Raw genomic sequence first — 10,447 nt, 5'->3', positions numbered from 1 at the left:
TTGCATAACCCAGGATTTGCATTCTGTGACTTTGTGGTGCACACTCTGCGACCAGGGGATTAGCAGTAGATTTACCAGTGTATGCACACAATACAGATCAGTCCCACTCTCACGGGCCCATTGCTCTGGAATTCTGGGATTTGTAGTTTCATTGGGTTGCTGGATGGCTCAGGGGTTGAGGTCTCTGCTTGCAGAGCCAGAAGTTGGGAGTTCGATTCCCCCACGGGGCCTCCTTGACAGGGGGTGGACTGGATGATCCAGAGGGTCCCTTCCAGCTCTGCAGTTCTAAGATTATCACTTTTATATTTATATGGCATACTTTCTGCAGGGGGCTCTCAGCAAAACGTAACAAATATAATAACACTTAAAGATTCCATCTATAGAGGTGAGAGATCCTGGGATCCCATTATCCCATTCCCTGCTGTTTTTAAAATGTGTTTTAGCATTGATTCTGTTATTTTTAATTTAATTCTTTGGATATCTTGGGAGTATTACTCCCATGATTCCACCGTCAGCACCGACTGAATTCAGGTGATTGTCGGGTGGGATTTTCTTAACAGGAAGGAGAAAAGGTTCCCTTTCTCTTCCCTGCGCCCAGGAAAGGAAACCAGTCCCACCCCTTCTGAGAAAAGCCAGCTAGAAATGAAAGAGGAGGAAGGCAGGCAGGTGGGTCTCCAGTTATCTCTCCGCTCTTTTTCCGGAGAAAAGAAGGTGCCTGCACCCTAGGAATGCCAAGGTACGGGTGTCAGACACGACTTGAGACTGGATGCAGAAAATACACCTGCTTGGTTGGGTACTTCCGGGCCAAAACAAGGCAGGTAATAATTTACTTTAATTAGCACCCTGGTGAACGGAAATGATCTGCTACGACAGGGTGGTGAAACTACTGAGATGTTTTTCACCCCAACATTCTCCCCATGCAGACTCTTGCTGTCCGAGCAAGGAGAGGGACAGAAGGGACAGGAGGCAGAAGCTGAACTCTATAGTTCATGGAAATTTCAGCTACAGACCTTTTAAGCACCCACCGTTAAGGAATATGTCTGGCTTGAGACATCATCATCATCCCCTTCCTGTCCCATCTGCCCAGAGCCACTAACACACCCATTGAGGAGCTCGGCTTCCCCATCACCTTCCTCTTTGCTAAGGATCTTGAAATCTGAATCTGAAAGGGGCACATCAGCAAGATATAGGTTTTCACTCCCTGCCCAGGTGGTGACTGAGAAATCCCACCCAGGGAAGATGGGTTGGCTTGCTCACTGATGTAGGCAGGGATGGATTGGATCCATTTCTTTCTCCTGTTTTTTTTTAAGTCATGTCCAGGGGATTGTAATCCAGGTCTACCGAATCTTAGTCTAAACACTAAAGCATGCTTGTTATTTTCCCAGGAATGGGTGTGATGCTGAGCACCAAAGTTACTAGTTAGTAATAAATATTACTGGTAATTCATTCATTTTCTCTCTCCTTTTTTTGTAATAACCAGAGGCATTTGCAAAGGTGTTGTCATCTCAATGTTTCTCTGCCTGCCTAAACTTTGTGACATCACAAGAGCCAGTCCCCTCTCCCATCGACTAGCCTCAGGTTTTGGCCTTCAAATCTCAGGATGTTACTGGCCTGGGGATGCTTACAAAAACCATCTCAGTACATGCTTCTCAGTACATATAAATAGCAGATTCTCAGTACATGAATCTCCTCTTTCTCTTGTCCTGCTTCCTTCCTGCTGCCCCCTCTCTCAGTTTAAATTTACAGTGATGCCTCGCTAGACAGTTACCCCGCATGACAGTTTTTCCGCTAGACATTAACTTTTTGCAATCCCTATAGCGATTCGCAAAACAGTGATTCCTATGGGAGAATTTCGCTGGACAATGTTTGGTCCCTGCTTCGCAAACCGTTTTTTGCCAGACAATGATTTGCTTTTCACTAGACAATGATTTTGCTAGACAGCGATTTCAGTGGAATGGATTATCGTCAAGCGAGGCACCACTGTAGATTTTTTTTCTCCCTAGGGGAAGATTTCGAATGGCTTTCTCTCTCCTTCTCCATAAAGCTCTACATCCACCAGCAACCCTAAAATTGCAGCACTCTATGCACACAGACAGATGCTCCTCTTTCCATGGCTGCAGCTCTCAGGCCAAGAATCAAAGATGATCCTTCTCTGGAACATCTGCCCGGCACCAAGTGCTATTATTAAAACTAGTTTAGAAGGTCCCCTCTTATCCTTTCTTCTAATCACAAACTCTCTGAGTCTCAGTTCTCATGGAGAGAAAAGGATACTTTCCCCTGCCTGACAGGGAGGCCTTGGAAGAACTGAGAATAAATTATTTTAAGAACTGCTGGAGAGCACCGGAATTGAGGTCTCTGGCTGCAGAGCCAGAGGCTGGGAATTCAGTTCCCCCTCTGTGTCTCCTTGAAGGGGTCTGGACTCGGTGATCCATAGGGTCCCCTCCAGCTCTGCCATTCTAAGAGGGTGAGGATGATGATGATGGCTGAGCTGAGACCGCTGGGTTTCAATACAGAGAGCAAAAGATTAAGTTTCATAGCTCTCTCTCTCCAGTGACTGATTTGCAAGAATATTGCCTCTCAGGATGTGGACGGTAACCCATGGAAAATCACTGTGCAATAAATAAACAGCAGCAGCGACGGGAACCTCTAGGGCATTTCATGAATTGCCCAAGCATGACTCCGGGCTGTAATTAGGTCCTTTCTGCCTCTGCTTCCTGAGCGGTCGGTATCTACCTCCCTGTGTAGGCGTCAGAAAGATGTGCAGACCCACTGCGGGGCCGCCCACGCTGCCTGTGTTTAGAGGAGGTGGCCATGCTGGAAAGGCTAGTTCCAAGCGGAGCCCCAGCTCATGATCTGGGGCCCAAACGCAAGCACATGGTCTCTGCTGTTGTTTTTTTCCTTTCATTGGTAAAAATTGGGGAGGGAGGGTTTGCATCATTCTAGATTTCGATTTACAAAACAGGCCGAGAGGCCCACCATCTCAGATTAATGGCATTAAAAAAAAAACAGGCCAAAAAAGCGGAGAGGAGAAGACGTTAGGAAGAGTTCCGTTGCTGTCAATGGGAACAAATATGAAGATGCGGCTGGAAGAACAGAGGAAGCCTCCAGACTGAACGTCGCCAACATTTTGCTGTCAAGGCTCCTCCACCCAACACATCCATTTGTCAACAAGCAAGAATCTTCCCTGTACAAAGCTGGAAAGGAGAAAAACTCACCCTTGGAAATAACGTGTTGGAAATGACCTTGCTCCCTGTAATAAATTAATCTCTTTTTTTCAGGGGGCTTTTCAAAAGCTCAGAGTGACATCCATGGTTTGCCTGATTTCCATTTTTTTAAAAATTCTCACAACAGTCTTAACAACTTGGCTAGGCTAAAGGAGTATAACTGAATCAAGGTCCCCATTCGTTTTTGTTGTTGAGGGCGAGGCGTAGCTAAATGTGCAAAGATCAGGCAAACTCTCACCGGAGGCCAGAAATGGAAATAAGAGAGTGTGAAGTTGCATGTTCAGTATAGCATAACGGAACACATAGGAATACTTTATGACGATCAACAGATGTGAATAGCACAGAACAATTGCACAAGAATAAACAGAGTCAATACAACTATAATACATTATGTGCAGCAAACTCTAGGGGAACAAAATCCATAAATAAATCTTAGGAGTTTACCCCTACCCCCAGTTCATACATATTCATATATGAGTGCATACATGTATATGTCTACAGGGTTAGGACACCATTTCTCGCCTGCAGACTAGTGCTGCTGCACAGAAGCTGGCCACATTGTTACTGGTAGACACTGGTCTGCCAGCAGATAGCATGTATAGTACTCATCATCTCTACCGGGGATGCATTGCAAAATTGGATGAATAAAAGTGTCACGGATACCAGTGTAGAAGGAGCAATACAACAGAACATGGCCAACCGTCTCCACCACACCAGCCTCACAAGGACATAAGCGCTCTTCATAGGGAATGTTCTTGTATCTCCCTTCCAACAGGACTGAAGGAAGTACATTAAACTTTGCTAATGTAAAAGCTTTTCTATATTTTGGAATGTTCAGAATATTCAGATAGCTAGCAGGTAAAAATGCCTGACCATAATCACTAAAGCTAGGATGGGTCGTAGCTATACTGACATGGTGTTGCAGCTCATTGTCTGTGATTCGCTTGTGTAGTTCCTGTTTTGCTTTTGTATAGCCCATTAACAAAATAGCACTTCTCGAGAAGCCCAAATTATTTAATTTCTCATTCATAGATCTTTGCCATCTGGACTGAAATTTATCAGTTAGCACTAGGGGAGCCAACCCCACAGGGGTGAAAAACATTTTTAGCCAAAAATTCAGTTTAAGTATCCATGCCCGAGACTCTATCAACATCTGGCCTGTTTCTAGTCGTATAAGTACATTTGGCACACAATTTGGGAGTCCAAGGTTAGTTCTCAGAAATCTCATTTGAGTGGACTCCATTGCAATACAATTTCTGTAACTGCACCATTGTGCACCATATAACATCTGTGCTAACACCTTGGCATTGAAGACCTGTATGGCTGATGGTATATGCTGACCTCCTTTTGCAAAGAAAAAACGTATGAGTGACTTAATACTTCTCTGAGCATTTGCAATAGTGCTGGATATTTGAGCCTTCCGAGATCCTGAGGACTGGAAGATCACACCCAGATATTTATAAGATTTAACTTGCTCAATTGGATGGTCATTTATTTGCCATTTATGTGTGATCCGTTTCCTAGTAAACACTAAGACTTTTGATTTATCATAATTAATTACTAACTCCTCAGTTTTACAATAATTGCCCAGGGCTCTTAATAACCGCCTTAAACCAACACAGGTTAATGAGAGAAGAACAACATCATCTGCGTATAAAACAGTAGATATGGGTCTATCTGCTAGCTTAGGGGGATGAAGGTTGGTTCCAGATAAATTCTTGACCAAGGAGTTAATATAGAGGTTGAACAAAGTGGGAGCCAATACACAGCCTTGTTTGACCCCAGCATATGTGGGGATGGCCTTGGTGAGGTGACCTGCCCTGTTACATCTCATCTTCAGCCTAGTTTTTTCATAGAGGCAGCGGATCAGGAGCAAGAGCCGCCTATCAATGTTGGTTGTCTCCAACTTCTGCCAAAGCCTGTGTTGTGGAATCATATCAAATGCAGATTTGAAATCAATAAATGCTGTATATAATGCTTCTTTGGTCTTAAATGAATATTTATCCACTAGATGTTGTAAAACTATCCCATGATCTCCTGTAGAGCGTCCTGATCTAAATCCTGCTTGCTCATCATCTAGAAGGAAACTTGATGGCAAAAAGTCCTAACTGGAGGAAGATCTCAATAACCTGGAAAAAAAATCTCTGCAGCCCGTCAGCAGTGGGAGCCATCTGCCCCCCGTGTGTCGAAAATCAGGTCTGCAGATCTGTAGATAGGAAATAAACATGGCTTTCTCAGCACACTGATGTATTTATTTTTTATTTCTTTAGTACATTTTTACTTTGTCTTTCTCCTTAAAAGGCCTTTTAATTGCCTACAACAAGACAGCATGCAAAGCTAATAGCAGTGAGTATACAAATGCTAAAAAGGAGGAAACAAATGCCACTGAGAGAAATGGTAAACAGAAGCAATACTAAAAGCACTTTCAAAGCAGTAAAGGCACAACCATCCATTTAAAAATAACCCACTCAGGCAGCCGGTCACTCAGGGAAAGCTTGCCCAAAGGGAAAGGTCTTTGCCTCCTTGCTGAAGGACTGCCAAGATGGGGCCTGGCCTGCCCTCCAGTGGGAGGGAGTTCCATAGTCTGGGGAACAACCACAGAGAAAGGCCTGTGTCTCCACCAAACGCAGCTATCAAGGTGGTGAGACCAAGAACAAGGCCTCCCTTGATGATCTTGACACCTGGGCAAGCTCAGGAAGGGAGAGGGGATCCATGCACCCAAGACATTTTGGTCTTTATAGGTTAGAACCAATACCTTGAATTCAGCCTGGGAACGGATCAGCAGCCGGTAGAGCTGGTGTTCATGGGGGGGGGGGGGGTGTGTGTCATGCGATCCCTCTGATCAACCGTAGTCGACAATCTGATGGTGGCTGCATTTTGGATCTCCTGACGTTCCCAGACACTCCGACTATACCTAGCATCCAAGTGGATTTCTAGGAGGAGACCCAATGACAAAAATCTGAAAGAAGCTATGAGGTCTCCTTCTACGGCGTGGATTTTGTCTAGAAGTTAGACGAGAGTGTCAGTTCCTCATGAGAGAGAGAGAGAGAGCGACAGCTCCCGCCTGTCTCGTGGCATGTAACGCGGGACCTCCATGTCTTTTACTTAACACATGCAAGACTCTAGTACTACTTGGGTTTTCGATGAAACCATTGCAAGATATGTAGTAATGGATCCCTGAGTGACACTAACAACACACGGGGATCTCCTGAGGCAAGTCGAAATGGATCTGCTTCAGAATCGACGGTATGTCTGGTCATTTGCATGGGTGCCAGAAGAAGCGTTCAGTGACCGGGACCATCTCTTCTGGTCACAGTTTGCCTTGGGGAACCGGGTGCTCTGGAGTTATCGTCAACATTCCCCCCCTTCTCCTGAGCCAGCTCTTGATGATCGACCGGCAAGGTTTATCAATTAGTTAGCTAGCTCCAGTGTCTGTTGGGGCTTTTCATTTTCTTTTTTTCTCTTTCGGTATTGTAAGTAAAACCTGCAAGAGACTCCCTTTCCTCCTTCTGATTTGTATGAGTTTTTAAGTTATGTGATGAAATCTCAATGCTTGAAATGTGTTGATCTGGCTGAGTTCCTCGGCAACTCTCAAATCATTTCAAAACGATCATCCTAATTTTGAATTAATGTGGAAGTTCCTGGGTTTTTAGTTAAGAAGCCGCCTAATGTCTGGTGTTGCCTCAAGCACGATATGAACGCCCGTGGCAGAAAACTGGAGCCGTAAAGACTCTCCCTTTGTTCCCCTTTCACTTCTCTCGGTTTGAGCACCTATGTGGCCGTTGCTCCTCTGGTTTATTTAGCTGACTTTCTATAGTTGTGTCACAGCATTTTTTGAAAAAATAAAAATTGTGAACCAAGAACCTTGTCAAGCACACAATCCATTTCCACAATGTGAAATGTACATAGCATGTCGGACGCTTTGTGTCCAGTGTTCAAAGATTGCATTGTAATCTTTTTTTTTTCTAAAAAGGAAATTGAATCAAGACTTGGCTGTGAATTTATTTTGTGTGTGTGTGTGTGGTCTTAGAAATTAGCGCAGTGTTTATATTCTGTATGTTATTTTTGCTGACTTCATTTTGCATTCAGTTTAACTTTTTTTAAAAAAAAATCAAGATAATTGCCATTTGTTGTCCTTCTCTGCAGACCTGAGGAGTTCAGTTCTCTTCTGCTCTCCCTGACTCTTGTTTAGAAAACAGAACATAGTTTAATTCAGTGCCTCAGATATGACCAGCTTAACTGAAATGTTCAGTAGTTTTAACCTGACTTATTGACATAGAAGGGGCTTGGAAGTTGCTCAGATCACACAGCGGAGAAATTTCATAGTCCATCATGAAAACGGAATCTGTGTTAAGAATGTGGTGTTCAAGAATAATACATGTTAACACATTCACAATTGCTACTTGGCACAAAGATATGATGACGCCTGAATATTTCAGTACAGCACAGTTTGTGACCCGGGAAGCCAGACCATACCATTTACCAGGGATGTGAGAAGGATTTTTAAAAAAATTCTGGGAATGCTGAGGCCAGCTGCACTAAAAGGTTGCCGTCGTCTCGAGATGCTTGGTGCTAACCACAATTTAATGCACATGGTTCTTCCTGATGCTCTCTGCTCTAGTTACAAACATCCTAGTCCTCATCGTATGTAAACTGAAGCAAGTGGGAAGAATGCTACCTTCTCTTCGGTGTCATCAAGATCTCTGTCGCATCCCGATGTGGGTAGGCATCCTTCAGTCTTGAGAGACTAGGGTAACGTGCTCCGTATGGAGGACTGGGAACAGCGTCTAGTGGCCATGTTAATTGCATGCATTGGAAGATGGAGGTACCCATTAAAGGAGAAAACAGTTGGAAGGAAGAGTGAAAGGAAATTGACTCACTTCTATTCTGTTTCACACTCTGTTTCTATGGCAAGCAAGTTCCTTTAGTGGCAGGAAAGATAGGAACAATGACAGGTCGCACCTTATTGTGCATCATAGGACATAATTTGCAGCTATCCCAGGATAGTTTTGGTTGTGCTGATATTTTATCGCACTTAACATTTCACACGGTATCCATCAGTAGAAACAGATTTATAGAGTCAAGTTTATGTAATACAGGCTGTTTGCTAAGGGACGAGGAGGGTGATAAGATGGCCATGAGATCTTTGAATGCAGCCTGTGAGAAGACAGACTAAAATTTTTCGACAGCAATGCCACTCTCTCTATGCAATGTTAGTTCTCACGTCTTGCGCCCCCTCCGCCGTAATTCCTACTCAGCATCTCTCTCTCTTTGAAGGGTTCTATCCTAAAGAGAACTCGCATCTCTGGCGAGGATCGTAGCCACTTTTATCCTCCCTGTTCACACCCCAGCAAGCCATTGAATCAGTTTTTTTCACTCTTGGCAACGAGGATGTGCCAACCACATGCTTTTCTTTGGTTGTACCAGTGTGCAGGTTAAATTGGCAATTGACACCATTTATTCTGGATTTCTGCTACCCAAAGTGGTCTGAAAGATACCAGAGAAAATCAGTTGGTGATCCCAATGGCAATGCTACTCCTAGATTCCTGGTTGGCAAAAACCTGGGAGTTCCCTGTGGATTTAATTCTCTTTATGTGCTTTGCTCCTTCTAACACCTGTACACAAAAGAGCACCACTAGTAAAACAGCTGGATTTCTCCCCCCCCTTCCCTTTCCCCTTTGATTTTGTTTTGAACCACCATGGTTATATATCATACCACTTTATATATACATATATAATATAAATAAATATATATTATTTTTAAAGCCTATGGACACAAATTCCTTTCAAGCGAATTCACCCCAAATGCTTTGGGATTTTGTGGGCGTTAAAACTGAGGAGGGAGCCCAATTTTTTTTGTATCCTTTTACTTTTGTTTTATTAAATTGTACTGTAGCTATTTTTACTGGTTTGTGGTGTTTATTTTTCTGTTCAGAGAATAACTAAAGAAAATAAAACCTACATGTAATTTCTGTCATTTCTAATCAGCTTGGGTTTAATGTTTAAAACAAAAATTTTTTTGAGAAGGCACAGCACTGGGCTATTGTGTATTTAAAAAAAACAAAGGTGAATACAGTGGTGCCCCACATAATGACGTTAATCCGTTCCAGGATTAATGTTGCTATACGGAAACATCGCTAAATGAAAGTAAAAAACCCATAGGACCGCATTGAAACCCCTTCAAAGCGTTCCTATGGGGCGAAAACTCACAGTTCAGCGAAGATCCTCCATAGCACCGCCATTTTCGCCGCCTCGGTAAGTGAAGAACCGCGCGAAAATGCTTGTGGCGGCCATTCTGGGCACCTGGCGGCCATTTTGGAACCGCCAATCAGCTGTTCTAAAAACATCGCAATGCGATCGGTTTTTCAATTGCAAAATCTGCATGTCTGTGCGGATGTGTCATTAAACAGTGCACTCGTTATGCGAGGCACCACTGTATTCTTAGGACTCTTGCCTTTACATACCTAGAATGCACCTTATTTGTGTGTTTGTGTGTGTGTGTGTGTTTGTGTGTGTTTGTGCATGGAGGGTGTCTATCAAAATGTGCAGCTCATTGCTCTTCCTTTAAAAAACACTGACTGGGTGTGGGGAGGCATCGATGCCAGTTCCGTCCATGACCTCTTCCAGATAAAACGATGATGAAGTTTCAACAAGTGCTGCAGCAATAACCAGGCACGGCTGTCTTGCTAAACTGACCACTGCTTTCTTTTCCCCCTTCCCGTTTCTGCCATTTCCCACCTCTCGGGAGGAACTCTAGATTGCTCATTGCTTGGAGCAGGAATCTGCTGTCTCTCAGTGTTGTTGAGATGGAAGATTGATTGATTGATTGATTGATTGGTTGGTTGGTTGGTTGGTTGGTTGGTTGGTTGGTTGGTTGGTTGGTTGGTTTATTTAATTTATAAGCCGCCCACTCTACCCAGAGGTCTCTGGGCGGCTTACAATAATTAAAATTCAATACAATAAAATGATTAAAATACAATTAAAATACAATTAAAATTGCCATCATCAGGACCCACAGTTGATGTTATTTCAATTAAAAGCCTTTTGGAACAGAAAGGTTTTGACCTGGCGCCGAAATGTCGTCAGCGTCGGCGCCAGACGAATCTCAGTTGGGGGGGCGTTCCATAGTCTGGGGGCAGCTGCCGAGAAGGCCCTTTGTCTACAAGCCATCCCTCTTACCTCCTTGAGGGATGGCTCTTTCAAGATATTAAATAAATCTCAAG

This window comes from Pogona vitticeps, chromosome 13 (assembly GCF_051106095.1).
Source record: "Pogona vitticeps strain Pit_001003342236 chromosome 13, PviZW2.1, whole genome shotgun sequence".
NCBI lineage: Eukaryota > Metazoa > Chordata > Lepidosauria > Squamata > Agamidae > Pogona > Pogona vitticeps.
Note: the sequence above shows the minus strand (reverse complement) of the source record.